This window comes from Nerophis ophidion, linkage group LG22 (assembly GCF_033978795.1).
Source record: "Nerophis ophidion isolate RoL-2023_Sa linkage group LG22, RoL_Noph_v1.0, whole genome shotgun sequence".
NCBI classification, from domain to species: domain Eukaryota; kingdom Metazoa; phylum Chordata; class Actinopteri; order Syngnathiformes; family Syngnathidae; genus Nerophis; species Nerophis ophidion.
Window position 1 is genome coordinate 37313104 of NC_084632.1, and position 21521 is coordinate 37334624.

Sequence of the window (21521 nt, forward strand, 5' to 3'; positions counted from 1 at the left end):
ATATAATATATATGTATGATATGTGTGTATATGTATATATGAGGTAGATCACCTCGACTTGGTCATTTATTAAGTAATTGATTAACGTTGAAAAACGTATCGGGGTGTTACCATTTAGTGATCAATCGTACGGAATATGTACTGTACTGTGCAATCTACTAATACAAGTTTCAATCAATCAATCAATCAATCAATCAATCAATCAATCGATGAATGCCTACTGAGCCTATGGTGCTGTTAAGTTATTGTGGCTCAATTGGCCTTAAGTTTTTTATATTAATGTATTATTATTTAATATATATTAGTTTTTTAGTTGCTTAAGAGATATTCCTGGCTATGAATTTGCTCATTGCTATGTTTATGTTTTTATGCATTATTTGTTGCCGTAATCATTAAACGAACAGGTTACTCATCAGTTACTCAGTACTTGATTAGTTTTTTCACAACATACTTTTTACTTTTACTCAAGTAAATATTTGGATGAGTACTCCCTACTTTTACTTGAGTAATAAATCTCTAAAGTAACAGTACTCTTACTTGAGTACAATTTCTCACTACTCTACCCATCTCTGAGGAACAGTGATGACAAAAAGATTTTTCAAAGAATGACACCTTTCAAGAATGACCTGAGAGATCAAAGTTGGGACAATGTACACGGTGATAAGTATGCCGATGATGCATATGGCATTTTTTAAAATACTTTCATGATGCTTTGTGAAAAACATTGTCCATTGAAACAACTTAGTAAAAAGCAAAAGAAAAGCAATCAACTTACAAACGGACTGAAAAATGCTTGCAACAAGGAAAAAACATAATCCATCCATCCATTTTCTACCGCTTATTCCCTTTTGGGGTTGCAGGCTATATAGAACATGTATAACACAAAGATCTACAGAGGCAGAAAACAAGTACAAAACCTAAAAGATCAGCGAACTGGCATCCAATAAACGTGTAGGAAATAATATTACAGTCAATTACTAGACCGGAACAGAAACAATATGAGAGCAACATGGGAATCCTAAATAGCATTATTAAAAATGGTGCTAAGAAGGATGATCCTAAATACTTCTCGGATGGAAATGTACCGAATGACAATATGAATAAAGCAGTTGAAAGCTTTGTTAAGTACTTTGTGAACACTGGATCAAATCTGGAAATAAAGATTCCAGATGCCGAGTCAGTTGAGGACTTCAATGAGACTACAGACATAAATCCCAACTTGATGTTCCTCGAGGGAGCGACAAGAGGAAATAGTCAATATTGTGAAAAAATGTAAATCCAAGGCCTCAACTGATTGTATCGCAATTGATATGGAAATGATTAAAAAAAGTTTATTGAAGAGATTTCAGAACCTTGAACATTAATCAGCAACCTATCGTTTCAACTTCACAGACCAAATGAAAATAGCACAATACTTCCACAGTTTTCTAAAAGTATTGAAAAAACTGTTAAACAACAGATGGGGCAAACCCATGAATAAAAATGAATCACTCACAGACAATCAATACGGACGGATAGAGAGCCAACATCTCAACATCAATGGCATTAATCAATAGAGGTCACCAATGAAATAGATAGCAAAAAATGTGCTGCGGCAGTTTTTATGGATTTAGCAAAAGCATTTGACACAAGCAATCATAATATCTGAATAAACAATTTACAATGGTATGGCATCCGAGGGTAGGTTTTGAACTGGGTAAAAAGCTGCTTCATCAACAGGAAGATAGGAGAACTAACGTCTCCAGAGCTGAATATATCTTGTGGCGAACCTCAGGGATCAATACCGGGACCAAAATTGTTCAATCTTTATATAAAAAAAAAAACATATTTGTAAAGGATCTTTACAAAGGACCTCAAGTTAGTATTATTTGCCAATAACACAACTTTGTGTTCCGGACAGAACACAAAGCTTATACAAATAACAGGATAAATTAAAAAGATGGTTTGAAAAAAACAGACTATCTTTCAATTTGAGTGAGCAAAAATAATGTTCTTTGGTAACAGTAGAAGGGAAAGTCAAACATTTAACATTTAATGATTGAGCAAAAGAAAACAAATTTTGGGGTATAATAATAGATGAAAAAATTAACTGAATATCTAATGTAAAAAAACAAACTGTGACATAGCGACGTTCTTCGAAGGATGCGTCGGCAAGAACACAGCAAAAGGTAAGACATAAAGGATTTATTAAAGGGGAACATTATCACCAAACTTATGCAAGCGTCAATATATACCTTGATGTTGCAAAAAAAAGACCATGTATTTTTTTAACCGATTTCCGAACTCTAAATGGGTGAATTTTGGCAAATTAAACGGCTTTCTGTTTATAGGTTTATAAGCGATGACGCCAGAACGTGACGTCACCGAGGTAATACACCCGACATTTGCATTTTCACATTACAAACACCGGGTCTCAGCTCTGTTATTTTCCGTTTTTTCGACTATTTTTTGGAACCTTCGAGACATTATGCCTTGTCGGTGTGTTGTCGGAGGGTGTAACAACACTAACAGGGAGGGATTCAAGTTGCACCACTGGCCCGAAGATGCAAAAGTGGCAAGAAATCTTCCGCCAGACCCCCATTGGATGTGCCGGAGTGTCTGCACATTTTACCGGCGATGACAGACATGGCACAGAGATGTATGGATAACCTACAGATGCATTTGCAACGATTAAGTCAACGAAATCACAAAGGTGAGTTTTGTTGATGTTGTTGACTTATGTGCTAATCAGACATATTTGGTCACGGCGTGACTGCCAGCTAATCGATGCTAACATGATACGCTAATCGATGCTAATATGCTATTTACGCCAGCTGTATATACATTTGTAACTAGATACCCACATTTAATGCCAAACAAACACTTACCAATCGACGGATTTAAGTTGCTCCAGTGTCTCAAGATGCGAAAGTCCTGATCGTTTGGTCCGCACATTTTACCGGCGATGCTAATAAGGCAGCCATGCTATGGGCCACTTCATTAGGTACACCCACGCTATGGCCGAATAGCGTTAATAGCTATTCGCTCAATAGCTTCAATTTCTTCTTCAATTTCGTTTTCGCTATCTGCCTCCATACTCCGACCATCTGTTTCAATACATACGTAATCTGTTGAATCGCTTAAGCCGCTGAAATCCGAGTCAGAATCCGAGCTAATGTTGCTATATCTTGCTGTGGTAACCGCCATGTTGTTTGTATTGGCAGCACTGTATGACGTCACAGGGAAATGGACGGGTGGATAAAGTGATGGTGAAAATCAGGCACTTTGAAGCAGTTTTTCGGGATATTACGGGAGGTGTAAAATTTTGAAAAAAACTTCGAAAAATAAAACAAGCCACTGGGAACTGATTTTTATTGTTTTTAACCCTTTTGAAATTGTGATAATGTTCCCCTTTAAAGTACTAAAACAGGCTAGAACAAAAACACTAGTGCTAATAGAAAAAGGTAAACAAAAGGTGCTGGCATGGAGGCTAGGAATAATAAACGGAAAAACACTAAACTTGTCACAAAGGCACACAAAAGGGAAAACAAAACATTTAGCATGAGAGCTAAGAATAAGCAATAAACGTAGCATGGAAGCTAGCGAGTAATAATGAACAATAGCAGTCGTCACTTGTTGCATATAAGAACATTTAGGAACCCAGGATGAACAACGAAAAGGGGCAAGCTTAAATAAGGGAGGTAATTACAAGAAACTGGTGTGCGTGGATAGCAAGGGGCAGGTGAACTAATGAGCGACCATGGTGACAAACTAAACAGGAAATAAGGATGTCCAAACAACACAGTGATACCAAATAGGAGCAATGAACAAGAATATGTAAAGATCCGAACAGCGGATCGCAACACAAACAGCATATCGTAGCTAGAAACACGTCAATAATGAAAAATAATGGACCAAAAATCAATCCATATTCTCTACTGCTGTCATGATCCGGATCTTGTTTTGTTTAGTTATGTTCTGTTAATTCTGGACTCCCTTAGTTCCGGTTTTGTGCACTTTGGGTGTTTGTTTTGGTTACCATGGGTACTAATTGGTTTCACCTGCCTCTGATTAGTGCTCTGCAAGTTCACCTGCTGTTGAGCACTAAGAGAGCTATTTATTCACGTTGCTCGCCACAGTCGGTGTGGGTTCATTGTTTGCTATCAATCAATCAATCAATGTTTATTTATATAGCCCTATATCACAAATGTCTCAAAGGACTGTACAAACCACTACGACTACGACATCCTTGGAAGAACCCACAAAAGGGCAAGGAGAACTCACACCCAGTGGGACGTCTGAGACAATGATGACTTTGACAACCTTGGAGAAGACCACAAATGTGGGCAACCCCCCTCCCCCTAGGGGACCAAAAGCAATGGATGTCGAGCGGGTCTAACATGATACTGTGAAAGTTCAATCCATAGTGGATCCAACACAGCTGCGAGAGTTCAGTTCAAAGCGGATCCAAGACAACAGCAAGAGTCCCGTCCAGAAGAAACCATCCCAAGCAGAGTTGGAGATGTCCCCAACCGATACACAGGCAAGCGGTCCATCCTGGGTCTCGACTCTGGACAGCCAATACTTCATCCATGGCCATCGGACAGGACCCCCTCCACAAGGGAGGGGGTGACAGAGGAGAAAAAGAAAAGAAGCGGCAGATCAACTGGTCTAAAGAGGAGGTCTATTTAAAGGCTAGAGTATACAAATGAGTTTTAAGGTGAGACTTAAATTATTTTACTGAGGTACCATCTCGAACTGTTACCGGGAGGGCATTCCAGAGTACTGGAGCCCGAACGGAAAACGCTCTATAGCCCGCAGACTTTTTTTGGGCTTTAGGAATCACTATTAAGCTGGAGTCCTTTGAACGCAGATTTCTTGGCGGGACATATGGTACAATACAATCGGCAAGATACGATGGAGCTAGACCGTGTAGTATTTTATACGTAAGTAGTAAAACCTTAAAGTCACATCTTAAGTGCACAGGAAGCCAGTGCAGGTGAGCCAGTACAGGCGTAATGTGATCAAACTTTCTTGTTCTTGTCAAAAGTCTAGCAGCCGCATTTTGTACCAACTGTAATCTTTTAATGCTAGACATGGGGAGACCCGAAAATAATACGTTACAGTAATCGAGACGAGGCGTAACAAACGCATGGATAATGATCTCAGCGTCTTTAGTGGACAGAAAGGAGCGAATTTTAGCGATATTACGGAGATGAAAGAAGGCCGTTTTAGTAACGCTTTTCAATGTGTGACTCAAAGGAGAGAGTTGGGTCGAAGATAATACCCAGATTCTTTACCGAGTCGCCTTGTTTAATTGTTTGGTTGTCAAATGTTAAAGTTGTATTATTAAATAGAGGTTGGTGTCTAGCAGGACCGATAATCAGCATTTACGTTTTTTTGGCGTTGAGCTGCAAAAAGTTAGCGGACATCCATTGTTTAATTTCATTAAGACACGCCTCCAGCTGACTACAATCCGGCGTGTTGGTCAGCTTTAGGGGCATGTAGAGTTGGGTGTCATCAGCATAACAGTGAAAGCTAACACCGTATTTGCGTATGACGTCACCTAGCGGCAGCATGTAGATGCTGAAGAGTGCAGGGCCAAGGACCGAACCCTGGGGAACTCCATACGTTACCTTAACATAGTCCGAGGTCACACTAATATGGGAGACGCACTGCACCCTGTCAGTAAGATAAGAGTTAAACCAAGACAGGCTAAGTCTGACATACCAATTCGTGTTTTGAGAAGCTCTAATAAAATATTATGATCGACGGTATCGAAAGCAGCGCTAAGATCGAGGAGCAGCAATATAGATGATGCATCAGAATCCATCGTTAGCAATAGATCATTAGTCATTTTTGCGAGGGCTGTCTCCGTAGAGTGATTTGCCCTGAAACCGGATTGAAAGGTTTCACATAGATTGTTAGACGCTAAGTGTTCATTTAACTGCTATACAGAACTGTTACGTTCCGATATACCTGTTCTTGATTCCTGTTCTGGATTTGTGTGTTAAATTGTCGCCTTAGCTTCCCGTGCGATCGGCACGTTTTTCTTTTGTATATTTCTGTAACATTGGTACTAGTATGATTCATGATTAATAAATCATCTCCTACCTTACGCTGTCGTCCAGAGCCGTCTGTTCTGCATCCCGGGAGAACAAACCCCGACCCGACCCAACCCGCCACATGTGACAACTGCTCACTAGTGTTAGCATATCTGAGTTATTGTGTAAATAAAGATGGGGAACCAACTACAAATGTGCGCTTCATTCACTAACAGTGTTAGAAAAAAATAATAATAAATAATGTTGGATTTATGATGGGTCAAATGCAGAGGATAATCACACCACACCTTGTCTGTGTGTGACAATCATTGGTAATTGTTTTACTTTATTCTTCATAGAGAACATACAAACCCTTTATTTTTTTGGAATAAAAAATATTAAAATTCAACAACTTAATGCATTTGTCAACAGCAAACTATAACCTGTTACCCAAGAATGTGCAACAATTATTCTTAACAAAAGAGGAGAAATAAAAACTTTTAGGAAAATCTAATTTAAAGCATTTGCATGCACGTACAACACTTAAGACCTTTAGCATATCAGTATGCAGAAATAAATTCCATCCATCCATTTTTTCAACTGCTTGGCTCTCTCGGGGTTGCTGGAGAATTAAATCATGGAATGGATTTAAGCAAGGAAATAAAAAAAAAACACTAATATAATTCAATTTAAGAGACTGTTCAAACTAAAGTGTTCATAAATTACAGAGAAGAATAATTATGATAAATATCTTGAACCTTTTAAAACAAATTGAAAATGATAATCTTATTCATCTCTTAGGTGAACCTTGACTTCAATAATTATTTACTTATAAGAACTTTAATCATTCTGTACGTTTATATGTCTGATATTTATTTTAGGTATCGTGTGGGGAGATGGCGGGGGGACATTAACGTTTTTGATTGATTGATTGAACCAAACAATTAAACAAGGCGACTCGGTAAAGAATCTGGGTATTATCTTCGACCCAACTCTCTCCTTTGAGGCACACATTAAAAGTGTTACTAAAACGGCCTTCTTTCATCTCCGTAATATCGCTAAAATTCGCTCAGTTCTGTCCACTAAAGACGCTGAGATCATTATCGTTGCGTTTGTTACGTCTCGTCTCGATTACTGTAACGTATTATTTTCGGGTCTCCCCATGTCTAGCATTAAAAGATTACAGTTGGTACAAAATGCGGCTGCTAGACTTCTGACAAGAACAAGAAAGTTTGATCACATTACGCCTGTACTGGCTCACCTGCACTGGCTTCCTGTGCACTTAAGATGTGACTTTAAGGTTTTACTACTTACGTATAAAATACTACACGGTCTAGCTCCATCCTATCTTGCCGATTGTATTGTACCATATGTCCCGGCAAGAAATCTGCGTTCAACAGACTCCGGCTTATTAGTGATTCCCAAAGCCCAAAAAAAGTCTGCGGGCTATAGAGCGTTTTCCGTTCGGGCTCCAGTACTCTGGAATGCCCTCCCGGTAACAGTTCAAGATGCCACCTCAGCAGAAGCATTTAAGTCTCACCTTAAAACTCATCTGTATACTCTAGCCTTTAAATAGACTCCCTTTTTAGACCAGTTGATCTGCCGTTTCTTTTCATTTTCTTCTATGTCCCACTCTCCCTTGTGGAGGGGGTCCGGTCCGATCCGGTGGCCATGTACTGCTTGCCTGTGTATTGGCTGGGGACATCTCTGCGCTGCTGATCCGCCTCCGCTTGGGATGGTTTCCTGCTGGCTCCGCTGTGAACGGGACTCTCGCTGCTGTGTTGGATCCGCTTTGGACTGGACTCTCACGACTGTGTTGGATCCATTGTGGATTGAACTTTCACAGTATCATGTTAGACCCGCTCGACATCCATTGCTTTCCTCCTCTCCAAGGTTCTCATAGTCATCATTGTCACCGATGTCCCACTGGGTGTGAGTTTTCCTTGCCCTTATGTGGGCCTACCGAGGATGTCGTAGTGGTTTGTGCAGCCCTTTGAGACACTAGTGATTTAGGGCTATATAAGTAAACATTGATTGATTGATACTTTTATTAGTAGATTGCACAGTTCAGTACATATTCCATACAATTGACCTCTAAATGGTAACACCCATCCATCCATCCTTTTTCTACCGCTTATTCCCTTTCGGGGTCCGAATAAGTTTTTCAACTTGTTTAAGTTGGGGTCCACGTGCGGGATAGATTGCAGCGATTGGTGGCGCTGGCGCCCCAAGATGTGGGGTTTTTTTGTGGGGTGGGGACGTGGATGACTTGGTAGAGTGGACATAGGGCGGGTGGGATTGACGGGCATGCTTGGGGGCGGTCGGACTGGTGGTGGGTTGACTTGGGTGCCCGCTGCCTGCTGGGTTGCAAGTCCTTTCCTCCTTTTCCTGGGGGGCTGCATGCTGTACACCAGGGGTCACCAACTTTTTTGACACCAAGAGCTACTTCTTGGGTACTGATTAATGCAAAGGGCTACCAGTTTGATACACACTTAAATAAATATCCAGAAATAGCCAATTTGCTCAATTAACCTTTAATAAATAAATATATATATATATTAGGGGTGTAACGGTACGTGTATTTGCATCGAACCGTTTCGGAAGCACAAGTCTTCACAAGCTGCTCTGCTTTCTGCCTCTGTCTCTGCCTCATTGTCCCGCCCACACAACCATCTGATTGGTTACATACAAAGCCTATCAGCAGTGCGTATTCAGACTTCAGAGCGACGTAGTCAATGCTTTAGCGTCGAGCAGATATTCGTCTAGCAGGGGAGGAGCGGACTTTACCCAAATTATACTAAACACTTCCCAGTCACAACTATTACAATCATCACTATGAGCCCGTTGACCTTCTAGATACTTAAACTGCAGCTCAGCTCGCTCACAGTATAGGCTTGAGATGAAGGCTAATTAGCTTTTAGCGTAACGTAAGCTCATTTTTCTGTGTGTGTGTGTGAGTGTGTGTGTGTGTGTGTGTGTGTGTGTATGTGTGTTTTAGGGGCAGCAAAGCCCTGGCTGTCTGTTATTTCATTGAACTCCATTGTGTTTAGGGATGAATAGTCTCTCCTATTGCAATTGTACTATTTTTCAGCTATAGTTACATGAATCATTAGTAATGTAGCAGCCTAGTTTTCAATAGCAGGGTCCCTGCTATCACATGTTGATGAAAATACAACATTTACATAATAAAAGTCAACTACAGGCTTCCCAAATGCTGTAATAAATTAAGCATGATGAGTTGACATTAAACAGTTTCAATGGAAACTGTTTAATGTTAAACTTTTTAAATGTAGATGAAAAGTTTTTTCCATTTTATTTAATCAAAGCAACAACTTGAGGCCGTTTAATGTGGATTAACGTGGGCAGAGTTATTATAGTGTCCCCAATGTTAAAAGGATAAAGCCATTGGTTACAAATTTGGTAAATAAATAACCAAAAAATGTATATTTTGTTGATTTCTTACTGTACCGAAAAAGAAACGAACCGTGATCTCCAAACCGAGGTACGTACCGAACCTAAATGTTTGTGTACCGTTACACCCTTAATATATATATATATATAAATGGGTATTTCTGGTCATTCAGTCGTACATGTTTTTTCCTTTTACGGAAGGTTTTTTGTAGAGAATAAATGATGAAAAAAACACTTAATTGAAGGGTTTAAAAGAGGAGAAAACAGGAATAAAATGAAATTTTGAAACATAGTTTATCTTTAATTTTGACTCTTTAAAATTCAAAATTCAACCGAATAAAAGAAGAGAAAAACTAGCTAATTCAAATCTTTTTGAAAAAATTAAATAAAAGAATTTATGGAACATCATTAGTCATTTTTCCTGATTAAGATTAATTATAGAATTTTGATGACGTGTTTTAAATAGGTTAAAATCCAATCTGCACTTTTTTAGAATATACAACAAATTGGACCAAGCTATATTTCTAACAAAGACAAATCATTATTTCTTCAAGAGTTTCCATAACAAAAATTTTAAAAGAAATTCAAAATAATTGAAATTAATTTAAATTTGATTCTAAAAATGTTCTAGATTTGCCAGAATATTGTTTCTGAATTTTAATCATAATAAGTTTGAAGAAATATTTCACAAATATTCTCCGTCGAAAAAATTGTCTTTCTGAAAGTTATAAGAAGCAAAGTTAAAAAAATAATAATAATAATTTATTTAAACAAGTCTTTAAAATATTTTTGGGGATTTACAAATTCTATTCGAGTTTTGTCTCTCTTAGAATTAAAAATGTCGAGCAAAGCGAGACCAGCTTGCTAGTAAAAAAAATACAATTTTAAAAATAGAGGCAGCTCACTGGTAAGTGCTGCTATTTGAGCTATTTTTAGAACAGGCCAGCAGGCGACTCATTTGGTCCTTACGGGCTACCTGGTGCCCGCGGGCACCGCGTTGGTGACCTCTGCTGTATACCTTTCTGTGGCGGTCCTCGGTGCGGTCCGAGGGTGTGTCGCTGTGGCGCCAGGTAGGATATACTCGATATATCGATATACTCGATATATCGCGGGTTTGTCTCTGTGTGACATAGAAAATAACTATATCGTAATATTCGAGTATACGTTCTCACGCGGTTGCTTTTAGCTGCTGGCATTACACTACAGGCTCTTCCCACTCCTTGTGTCTCCTTCTTACAGACAGTAAGCGTACCTTCTTCTTCTTCTTCTGGGGCGGCATAGCTCGGTTGGTAGAGCGGCCGTGCCAGCAACTCGAGGGTTGCAGGTTCGATTCCCGCTTCTGCCATCCTAGTCACTGCCGTTGTGTCCTTGGGCAAGACACTTTACCCACCTGCTCCCAGTGCCACCCACACTGGTTTAAATGTAACTTAGATATTGGGTTTCACTATGTAAAGCGCTTTGAGACGCTCGAGAAAAGCGCTATATAAATATAATTCACTTCACTTCTTACATACGTCACATATGTATACGCCCTCGCGGAGCAGAGAGGTAGCAGCATGAGTAACGTTAGCTGTGATGCTAGCGGAGCCGTGCGAGTGGTAATACGAGAGAAAGAAGGTGCGAATCTGGTAAGAACTGCAGGAAGAATTAATTCCCAAGAAAAACAGTAGGGGGTCCAGCGTCTGGCGGTGGTTTGGCTTCAAGTGGGAATATGTGAAGCAGACAACTATAATTTGTCAAGTGTGGGGCAAAAGTGTTGCTACAAATAGTAGCATTACTACTAATAAGAAGCATCATTTGAAACGTCACCTGCTAGAGAATGAAGAGTGCTTACTCCGCATGTCAACATCTTCGTTCGGTGCCACACGCCCAGACCATCAAAATGCTTAGGCAAATATTTCCAGATCAACACCGTATGAAAAAACTAGTCAACAACAAAAGGAGATATTGTCCGCAGTAAACTACCACATAGCGAAGGACGAACACCATTTGATTTCCTATCATGCAGCTCATTTTTTTTAACACTTTGTGTGTTACATCATGCACAAAAGTGCAATTTATTTGCATCTGCTCGAACACAGCAAGAGATAAGATATAATGAAGTTTATTTAACAAAAGGAGCTATAAACAAAAACACTGGAGCTAAGCAAAAGGCAAACAAAGGAAGCTAGCATGTTAGCTAGGAAAACTAACAGAAATACTAACCACTTGGCACAAAGGCCCAAAATAGGGAAAACAAAAACATTTAGCATGAGAGCTAAGACTAACACAAATGCATTGCGTGTAAGCTCGCGAGAATAAGAATGCATAGCGTGTAAGCTAGCGTGAATAAACATATGAAGCAGTAGTCACTTGTTGCACGTAGGCAAATTAGAGTCCCAGAAAGAATAACGAAAAGAGGCAGGCTTATGTATGGGAGTAATCACATGAAACAGGTGCGCGGGAACCGAGAGTGGCAGTTGAAACAAATAAGAAACCATGGTGACGGACTAGACAGGAAATAAAGACGTCAAACAACAGAGTGATACAAAATTGGAACAATAAGCAAGAATATGTATAAATCCGAGCAACGGATCGCAACAGTAGTGGCGTTCTGTGCAAAAAGTGTACTTTAATTTAGTGTTGTTTTGATTTGTCATCTTATTGACATCATGCACAAAAGTGCACTAATAGCTTGTTTTAAAATGTCTCTGACAATCTTGCACTTTCTGTTTTGACATGACATGAATGTTTGTGCCACTGCTTAATAATGTCATGTCTTTTTGATCATGTCTTGTTTGACTATGGACTTTGGACTCTTTAAGTTCCTGTTTTTTCCACTCCCTTGTCTGGTTTCTTCGGTTACTCATTGTGTCCACCTGTCTCTGATTAGTGCTCGCCCACTCACCAGCTTCCCGAGCACTAATCAGAGGCAGTATTTAAGCTCGTCTTTGCCAGTCAGTCGCCCTGGCGTCATTGTGTTTGTTTCATGCTCTGTCCTTGCCACAGTAAGTCTTGCTTGTTTTATGCAATGTCAAGTAAGTTATTTTGTTATTCAAACCACAGTTTATTGCGTTGTTTAGTTCATGTTTCATGTCCCAAGTTGTTTTTGCCGCCGCCTTGTGCGCGCCTTTTGTATATATTTATTTTTAAAGAAGGGTATTTCTGTCTGTCATTCTTCGTATATTTTTGTTCCTTTTCCGGAATGTTTTTTGTAGAAAATAAATGATGAAAAAAAAACACTTAATTGAATGGTTTAAAAGAGGAGAAAACACAAAAAAAATGAACATTTAATTTTGAAACATAGTTTATCTTCAATTTCGACTCTTTAAAATTCAAAATTCAACCGAAAAAAAAAAGAGGAAAACTAGCTCATTCAAATCTTTTTGAAAAAATTAAAAAAATAAGTCATGGAACATCATTAGTATTTTTTCCTGATTAAGATTAATTTAAAAATATTGATGACATGTTTTAAATAGGTTAAAATCCAGTCTGCACTTTGTTAGAATATTTAACAAATTGGACCAAGCTATATTTCTAGCAAAGACAAATCATTATTTCTTCTAGATTTTCCAGAATAAAATTTTAAAATGCAATTCAAATGACTTTAAAATAAGATTTAAATTTGATTTTACAGATTTTCTAGATTTGCCAGAATATATATATATTTTTTTATCTTAATCATAAGTTTGAAGAAATATTTCACATACATTTTTCGTCGTAAAAACAGAAGCTAAAATGAAGAATTAAATTAAAATGTATTTATTATTCTTTACAATAAAAAGAAATACTTGAACATTGATTTAAATTGTCAGGAAAGAAGAGGAAGGAATTTAAAAGGTAAAAAGATACATGTTTTTGAAAGTCCTAAAATCATTTTTAAGGTTGTATTTTTTCTCTAAAATTGTCTTTCTGAAAGTTATAAGAAGCGAAGTACAAAAATAAATGAATTTTTTTAAACAAGTGAAGACCAAGTCTTTAAAATATTTTCTTGGATTTTCAAATTCTATTTGAGTGTTGTTTCTCTTAGAATTAAAAATGTCGAGCAAAACGAGACCAGCTTTCTAGTAAATAAATACAATTTAAAAAAATAGAGGCAGCTCACTGGTAAGTGCTGCTATTTGAGCTATTTTTAGAACAGGCCAGCGGGCTACTTATCTGGTCGGAACATTATCACAATTTCAAAAGGGTTAAAAACAATAAAAATCAGTTCCCAGTGGCTTGTTGTATTTTTTAAAGTTTTTTTCAAAATTTTACCGGTCCCGGAATATCCCTAAATAAAGCTTTAAAGTGCCTTATTTTCGCTTTCTTCGAAACCACTTTCCATTTCCCTGTGACGTCATACAGGGCTGCCAACACAAACAACATGACGGTTACCACAGCAAGATATAGCGACATTAGCTCGGATTCAGACTCGGATTTCAGCGGTTTAAGCGATTCAACAGATTACGCATGTATTGAAACAGATGGTCGGAGTATGGAGGCAGATAGCGAAAACGAAATTGAAGAAAAAATTGAACCTATTGAGTGAATAGCTATTGACGCTATTCGCCCATAGCGTGGGTGTACCTAATGAAGTGGCCCATAGCATGGCTGCCTTATTAGCATCGCCGGTAAAATGTGTGGACCAAACGATCAGGACTTTCGCATCTTGTGACACTGTCCATCCATCCATACATTTTCTACCGCTTATTCCCTTTTGGGGTCGTGGGGGGCGCTGGCGCCTATCTCAGCTACAATCGGGCGTAAGGCGGGGTACACCCTGGACAAGTCGCCACCTCATCGCAGTCTTGTGACACTGGAGCAACTTAAATCCGTTGATTGGTAAGTGTTTGTTTCGCATTAAATGTGGGTATTTAGTTTCAAATGTATTATACAGTTAGCGTAAATAGCATGTTAGCATCAATTAGCGAGCATGTTAGCATCGATTAGCTGGCAGTCATGCCGTGACCAAATATGTCTGATTAGCACATAAGTCAACAACATCAACAAAACTCACCTTTGTGATTTTGTTGACTTGATCGTTGCAAATGCATCTGCAGGTTATCCATACATCTCTGTGCCATGTCTGTCTTAGCATCGCCGGTCAAATGTGGAGACACTCTGGCAAATTCAAATGGGGTCTGGCGGCAGATTTCTTGCTAGTGGTGCAACTTGAATCCCTCCCTGTTAGTGTTGTTACACCCTCCGACAACACACAGACGAGGCATGATGTCTCCGAGGTTCCAAAAAATAGTCGAAAAAACGGAAAAAACACAGAGCTGAGACCCGGTGTTTGTAATGTGAAAATGAATATGGCGGGTGTGTTACCTCGGTGACGTCACGTTCTGACGTCATCGCTAAAAGACCGATAAACAGAAAGGCGTTTAATTTGCCAAAATTCACCCATTTAGAGTTCGGAAATCGGTTAAAAAAAATACATGGTATTTTTTCTGCAACATCAAGGTATATATTGACGCTTGCATAGGTCTGGTGATAATGTTCCCCTTCAAGGGCGACCTGGTGCCCGCGGGCACCGCGTTGGTGACCCCTGTTTTAGACCCTGGCTCTTAAAAGAAGCGACATCAGGAATTATTTGGAAACAGAAAGAAATCGAAACTGGAGTTGTTCAAATTCAAACCATGCCCAACCCTACAGGTTATAGGCATTTACTTGCTAAAAACAAAATTAAAAAATGAGTAAACAGTGTGCTTTCCATTTTACAGCTTGATGTGACCATTTTCAGATTAAATGTTTGTTTTATTTTAATTGACTCCGACACACAAACTGACATACATGCAAAAAAAACTACAAGTATCATCGTGCGCATTCTTAGGCGGAGAATTGTAAAACACTGACTCTATTCCTGAGTGCGATTCGTCTCCGCAACCTGAAAAGAATATCAAATGTGAAGCTTTCCAACAATTCCCCGCTATTTCTATGCAAACACCCACTGTGCTTGACAACAAACACATCTGAAGCCATTCTGTATACTCTTGTCACACATCAGCAGGCTCAGTCAGATATCTGCTTTGCTCAAACCCCTCCGTAGTATCTTCCGCTCCATACTGATGCGGTGTCGTCTACATCCAACCGCATGATTTTAATCCCCCGCAAATTAAGAAGCAGCTTGTTACCTCTGAAAGAGGCTTACGTCAACGTGGCCGATATACGGAACTTGGAGACGATATTCATTTGCACTAAAATATAATTAAACATGAATAGTAAATGTTAGTGAACAGCTAGACAATGTCGTGATCTGTGGACTGGATTATGTTTTTGTTACTTTCTGTTAGGTTTAAGACTCCATTAGTTCCTGTTTTTGTGCATCCTTGTTTGTTTTGGTTACCCATCCATCATCTTCCGCTTATCCGAGGTCGGGTCGCGGGGGCAACAGCCTAAGCAGGGAAACCCAGACTTCCCTCTCCCCAGCCACTTTGTCTAGCTCTTCCCGGGGGATCCCGAGGCGTTCCCAGGCCAGCCGGGAGACATAGTCTTCCCAACATGTCCTGGGTCTTCCCCGTGGCCTCCTACCGGTTGGACGTGCCCTAAACACCTCCCTAGGGAGGCGTTCGGGTGGCATCCTGACCAGATGCCCGAACCACCTCATCTGGTTCCTCTCGATGTGGAGGAGCAGTGGCTTTACTTTGAGTTCCTCCCGGATGGCAGAGCTTCTCACCCTATCTCTAAGGGAGAGCCCCGCCACACGGCGGAGGAAACTCATTTCGGCCGCTTGTACCCGTGATCTTATCCTTTCGGTCATGACCCAAAGCTCATGACCATAGGTGAGGATGGGAACGTAGATCGACCGGTAAATTGAGAGCTTTGCCTTCCGGCTCAGCTCCTTCGTCACCACAACGGATCGGTACAACGTCCGCATTACTGAAGACGCCGCACCGATCCGCCTGTCGATCTCACGATCCACTCTTCCCTCACTCATGAACAAGACTCCTAGGTACTTGAACTCCTCCACTTGGGGCAGGGTCTCCTCCCCAACCTGGAGATGGCATTCCACCCTTTTCCGGGCGAGAACCATGGACTCGGACTTGGAGGTTCTGATTCTCATTCCGGTCGCTTCACACTCGGCTGCGAACCGATCCAGCGAGAGCTGAAGATCCCGGTCAGATGAAGCCATCAGGACCACATCATCTGCAAAAAGCAGAGACCTAATCCTGCGGTCACCAAACCGGAACCCCTCAACGCCTTGACTGCGCCTAGAAATTCTGTCCATAAAAGTTATGAACAGAATCGGTGACAAAGGACAGCCTTGGCGGAGTCCAACCCTCACTGGAAATGTGTCCGACTTACTACCAGCAATGCGGACCAAGCTCTGACACTGATCATACAGGGAGCGGACCGCCACAATCAGACAGTCCGGTACCCCATACTCTCTGAGCACTGCCCACAGGACTTCCCGAGGGACACGGTCGAATGCCTTCTCAAAGTCCACAAAGCACATGTAGACTGGTTGGGCAAACTCCCATGCACCCTCAAAAACCCTGCCGAGAGTATAGAGCTGGTCCACAGTTCCACGACCAGGACGACACAAAACACAAAACAACTAGCCTGAAAGCTAGGAATAAAATAAAGCTTCGCGTGAGAGCTAGCGAAAAACGAGAGTGAGAGACAAGTCATAAACAGATGTATGTGAACAAGCTAAGATCCGACAATCAGTGAACAGAAAACGCTGGCTTATAAACAGGCGGTGATTAGTAAAGACAGGTGTGCTGGAAAAGAGAGTAGCAGCTGAAACTAATGAGTGACCATGGAAACGAACAAAACAGGAACTAAGTGTGTCAAACCGCAGAGCGATATAAAAATGGAACAAAAATAACAATATGGTGATGATCCGACCATCGGATCACAACACTTTCCCTGATTACAACAAACAAATGCGTGCATCTCTTATTCTTTTTAATAACATTGTTATTCTATTTTGAAGCTAACCAATAATAAATACAATAATTTTGACTACTATCGCGGCTGTGTTGGAGCCACTATGGATTGAACTTTCACAGTATCATGTTAGACCCGCTCGACAGCCATTGCTTTCGGTCCCTTAGAAGGGGGGGGGGGGTTGCCCACTTTTGAGGTCCTCTCCAAGGTTTCTCCTAGTCAGCATTGTCACTGGCGTCCCACTGGATGTGAATTCTCCCTGCCCACTGGGTGTGAGTGTTCCTTACCCTTTTGTGGGTTCTTCCGAGGATGTCGTAGTCGTAATGTACAGTCCTTTGAGACATTTGTGATTTAGGGCTATATAAATAAACATTGATTGATGATTAATGCAACTTCTTGAACAGGTGCGATAGAAACGGATGAATGGATTCAAATGCATGAGAACGTTTTATATTTTGAACGTTATTTTTAACACTGTGATTACCACTTATCGTGTTAAGCAACGTCAGCTAAGATTTATCTGAGAGCCAGATGCAGTCATCAAAAGAGCCACATCTGGCTCTAGAGCCATAGGTTCCCTACCCCTGAGCTAGACAATTGTTATTTTCTGTTAATTTTAAGACTCCATTAGTTCCTGTTTTTGTGCGTCCTTGTTTGTTTTGGTTACCATGCCGAATAATAAGTTTCACCTGCCTCTGGTGTTCGGGACACGCACCTGCTCTAATCAAGAGACCCGTATTTAAGCCTGTCTTTGCCAGTCAGTCGGCCTGGAGTCATTGCTTGTTTTCATGCAATACTGCAGTTCATGTCGGTCGTTCCATGTCCGATTCCAAGTTTTGCTAGTTATTTGTTTAATGCCACAGTAAGTTTTGTTTCTTCTATGCCATAGTTCGGTTAGTTGTTTTCATGTCTATAGTTTCATGTCCTAAGTTTTTTGCCTTAGCTTCCGCGCGCGATAGGCACGCTTGCCTTCGGGTTGTTTTCTGTTTTTTTTTTTTACTTTGTTGAGTTTTAGTGAATAATTAAATGTGTTCCTAAATGCTCCCCTTGTCCGGAAAAGTCAGTTTTTGAATCCCGGGAGAACAAACTTTGCAGCAAGCTGCGAAACCCCTCCCTCCCCCACGGATATGACGCGGGGGGTGCACGACGGACCTTTTAGGATGTAACACTACTATGCTGGCTATGTACACAACCGGGCTAAAATAAAGCATGTTTCAGTCCTAAATACCCAGTGTATTATTTATACAATAACACTTCATGGTGGCAGCGGTGGGATAAAGAGATCACCCAAGGAGCAGAACGGGAGGGGGAGTTGTCCGAGGGTAATTCTGTCGTCAGACCGCTGTTAGCAGTTTTCTAAACTGGACTTTCAATCGAAGCAGGAGGTAATAAAGGAAGATCTCCATCGAGACAGAGGGACTTTTAAAACTGAAGAAAGATAAGGAAGACTTCTATAAAGAAGTTATCGATGCTTTTGATCAGAAGGCGTTGGCATGGACTTCGAACCATCCATCCATTTCTACAGCTTATTCCCTTTGGGGTTGCTGGGGGCGCTGGTGCCTGACTTCATTTATAAGAAAAGTTAAGACCATAATAAAGTTATTTTTTATTAAATGTGCTTTTCAGGATGGTATCCTTACATCACACTCAAATTTTTACTGCATGCCTTTGGTAAGCGCAGGAGTAAGATTTTAAATTACGGTATGTCTCTGTTTATAAGGAGGCGATGGGGAACCCTCAAATATACACAACCAAAACAATAAAGTTATTGTAACCAAAACTATTACGGTCATCATTATCAGAGTATTGTTGAGCCTGCTCGAAAAGTACAGTAAGTTTTACCAGGGTTGAATTTTATATTTTTTTAAACTGAAATAATAATAAACTCGATGAGGCAATACTTGAAGGAATTGTGTGTGAATGCTTCAATGCTGAAGTTGAACTGAAATCCTGAATTTTTTTTTTCTAATTGTTGGGGCAGAGCATACCCCGCCTTCCGCCTGATTGTAGCTGAGATAAGCACCAGCGCCCCTGGCGACCCCAAAGGGAATAAGCGGTAGGAAATGGATGGATGGATGGAGTAGAGCAGTGGTTTCCAACCTTTTTGTAGCTGCGGACCGGTCAACGCTTGAAAATGTGTCCGATATATATATTTTTTTTCATAAAGAAATACAATCATGTGAGCTTACGGACTGTATCCCTGCAGACTGTATTTATCTACATTGATATATAATGTATATATTGTGTTTTTTATGTTGATTTAATAATTTAAAAAAAAAACATGTTTTTTGTTTTTTTTTTCTTGTGCGTCCAGGTACCAATCGGTCCGCGGCCCGGTGGTTGGGGACCTCTGGAGTAGAGCACACAATTCCCAAACAGGCTGAATATTTTGAAGATAAAACACTTCTCTTTTCTAAAGTAAATCTGTATCGCAGATGAGGGCATCTACCTCAACAACATGATTTGCCTGAGTGTCTGGACAGGACATATTTAAAAAAAATAATTTAACATTGTTTAGTTTTTTTTAAATGTTTAAATATCATTCCAAATGAGAATCGTGATTCATTCTAGCATTTTTTTTTTTTTGACACCCCTACTGATTGATATGAAATGTATGAAAACCATTCTGGGATTATTTTTAGTAGCTCATAGGTGAGACATTTTTCAAACTGGCTGACATCATTTCTTCCTGGATGATTTATTGTACGAGTCTCCTATTTGTCAATTTACACAACGTTTGGATTTTTGGGGCAGAAGGTTTATATTTTCTGTCATCTTCATGTCCATCCATCTCGGTTGCGTTATTTGATTGAATCCCGGAACGTAAAAACTTGATGCTTTAATGAGCAAGTGTTGCAAGATGAGGCTTCCGTGTGATTCCCCGCAGTTGCAAAACCACACAAAACTGGAGGAAGACTCCAGGAAAGGAAGACGCAAATTGGAATTCCCGGTGAAAAATGAACGTTTTGACAAAATGATGTAAGTAAAGGAGACATGCTGTCGGCAACTAGGACTCCAAGGAGCAAACTGTTTATTTATGAGTTCTTGAAACACGTGTTCTTGCCTCTTGTAAGGATTGTGGCAAAATTCCCAAAAATAGTGCCCTTCTAGGGCTGTATCTTTTTATACAAACCCCGTTTCCATATGACTTGGGAAATTGTGTTTGATGTAAATATAAACGGAATAAAATGATTTGCAAATCATTTTCAACCCATATTCAGTTAAATATGCTACAAAGACAACATATTCAAACTGATAAACATAAACTTTAGAATTTGATGCCAGCAAAACGTGACAAAAGAGTTGAGAAAAGTGGCAATCAATACTGATAAAGTTGAGGAATGCTCATCAAACACTTATTTGGAACATCCCACAGGTGTGCAGGCTAATTGGGAACAGGTGGGTGCCATGATTGGGTATAAAAACAGCTTCCCAAAAATTGCTCAGTCTTTCACAAGAAAGGATGGGGCGAGGTACACCCCTTTGTCCACAACTGCGTGAGCAAATAGTCAAACAGTTTAAGAACAACGTTTCTCAGAGTGCAATTGCAAGAAATTTAGGGATTTCAACATCTACGGTCCATAATATCATCAAAAGGTTCAGAGAATCTGGAGAAATCACTCCACGTAAGCGGCATGGCCGGAAACCAACATTGAATGACCGTGACTTTCGATCCCATCAAAAACCGACATCCATCTCTAAAGGATATCACCACATGGGTTCAGGAACACTTCAGAAAACCAGCTGCGACCCAATGTTTGCAATGTGTTGAAAATGAAAATGGCGGCTGTGTTACCTCGGCGACGTCACGTTCTGACGTCAACACAAAAGCGATAAAAAGAAAGGCGTTTAATTCGCCAAAATTCACCCATTTAAAGTTCGGAAATCGGTTAAAAAATACATGGTCTTTTTTCTGCAATATCAAGGTATATATTGACGCTTACATAGGTCTGGTGATAATGTTCCTCTTTAACGGGCCACATGTGGCCCCCGAGCCTTAATTTGCCCAGGTCTGATGTAAAACCACATCCGAGCTTCAACTCAAAATCCAAGTATTAAAAACAGTACATGTTCTCTCTTACAAAATGATCATTGCAAAGACGTCTACGTTGATTGGCAACACTAAATTGGCCCTAGTGTGTGAATGTGAGTGTGAATGTTGTCTGTCTATCTGTGTTGGCCCTGCGATGAGGTGGCGACTTGTACAGGGTGTACCCTGCCTTCCGCCCGATT

At 40.2% G+C, this 21521-nt stretch overlaps 1 protein-coding gene across 1 annotated transcript in view; it reads right to left on the bottom strand.

Annotated features, from left to right (window-relative positions):
• Window positions 1-21521, bottom strand: part of LOC133540834 (BMP/retinoic acid-inducible neural-specific protein 3-like) — a 233788-nt gene that overhangs the window by 196624 nt on the left and 15643 nt on the right. The gene's annotated exons all lie outside the window — the stretch shown is intronic.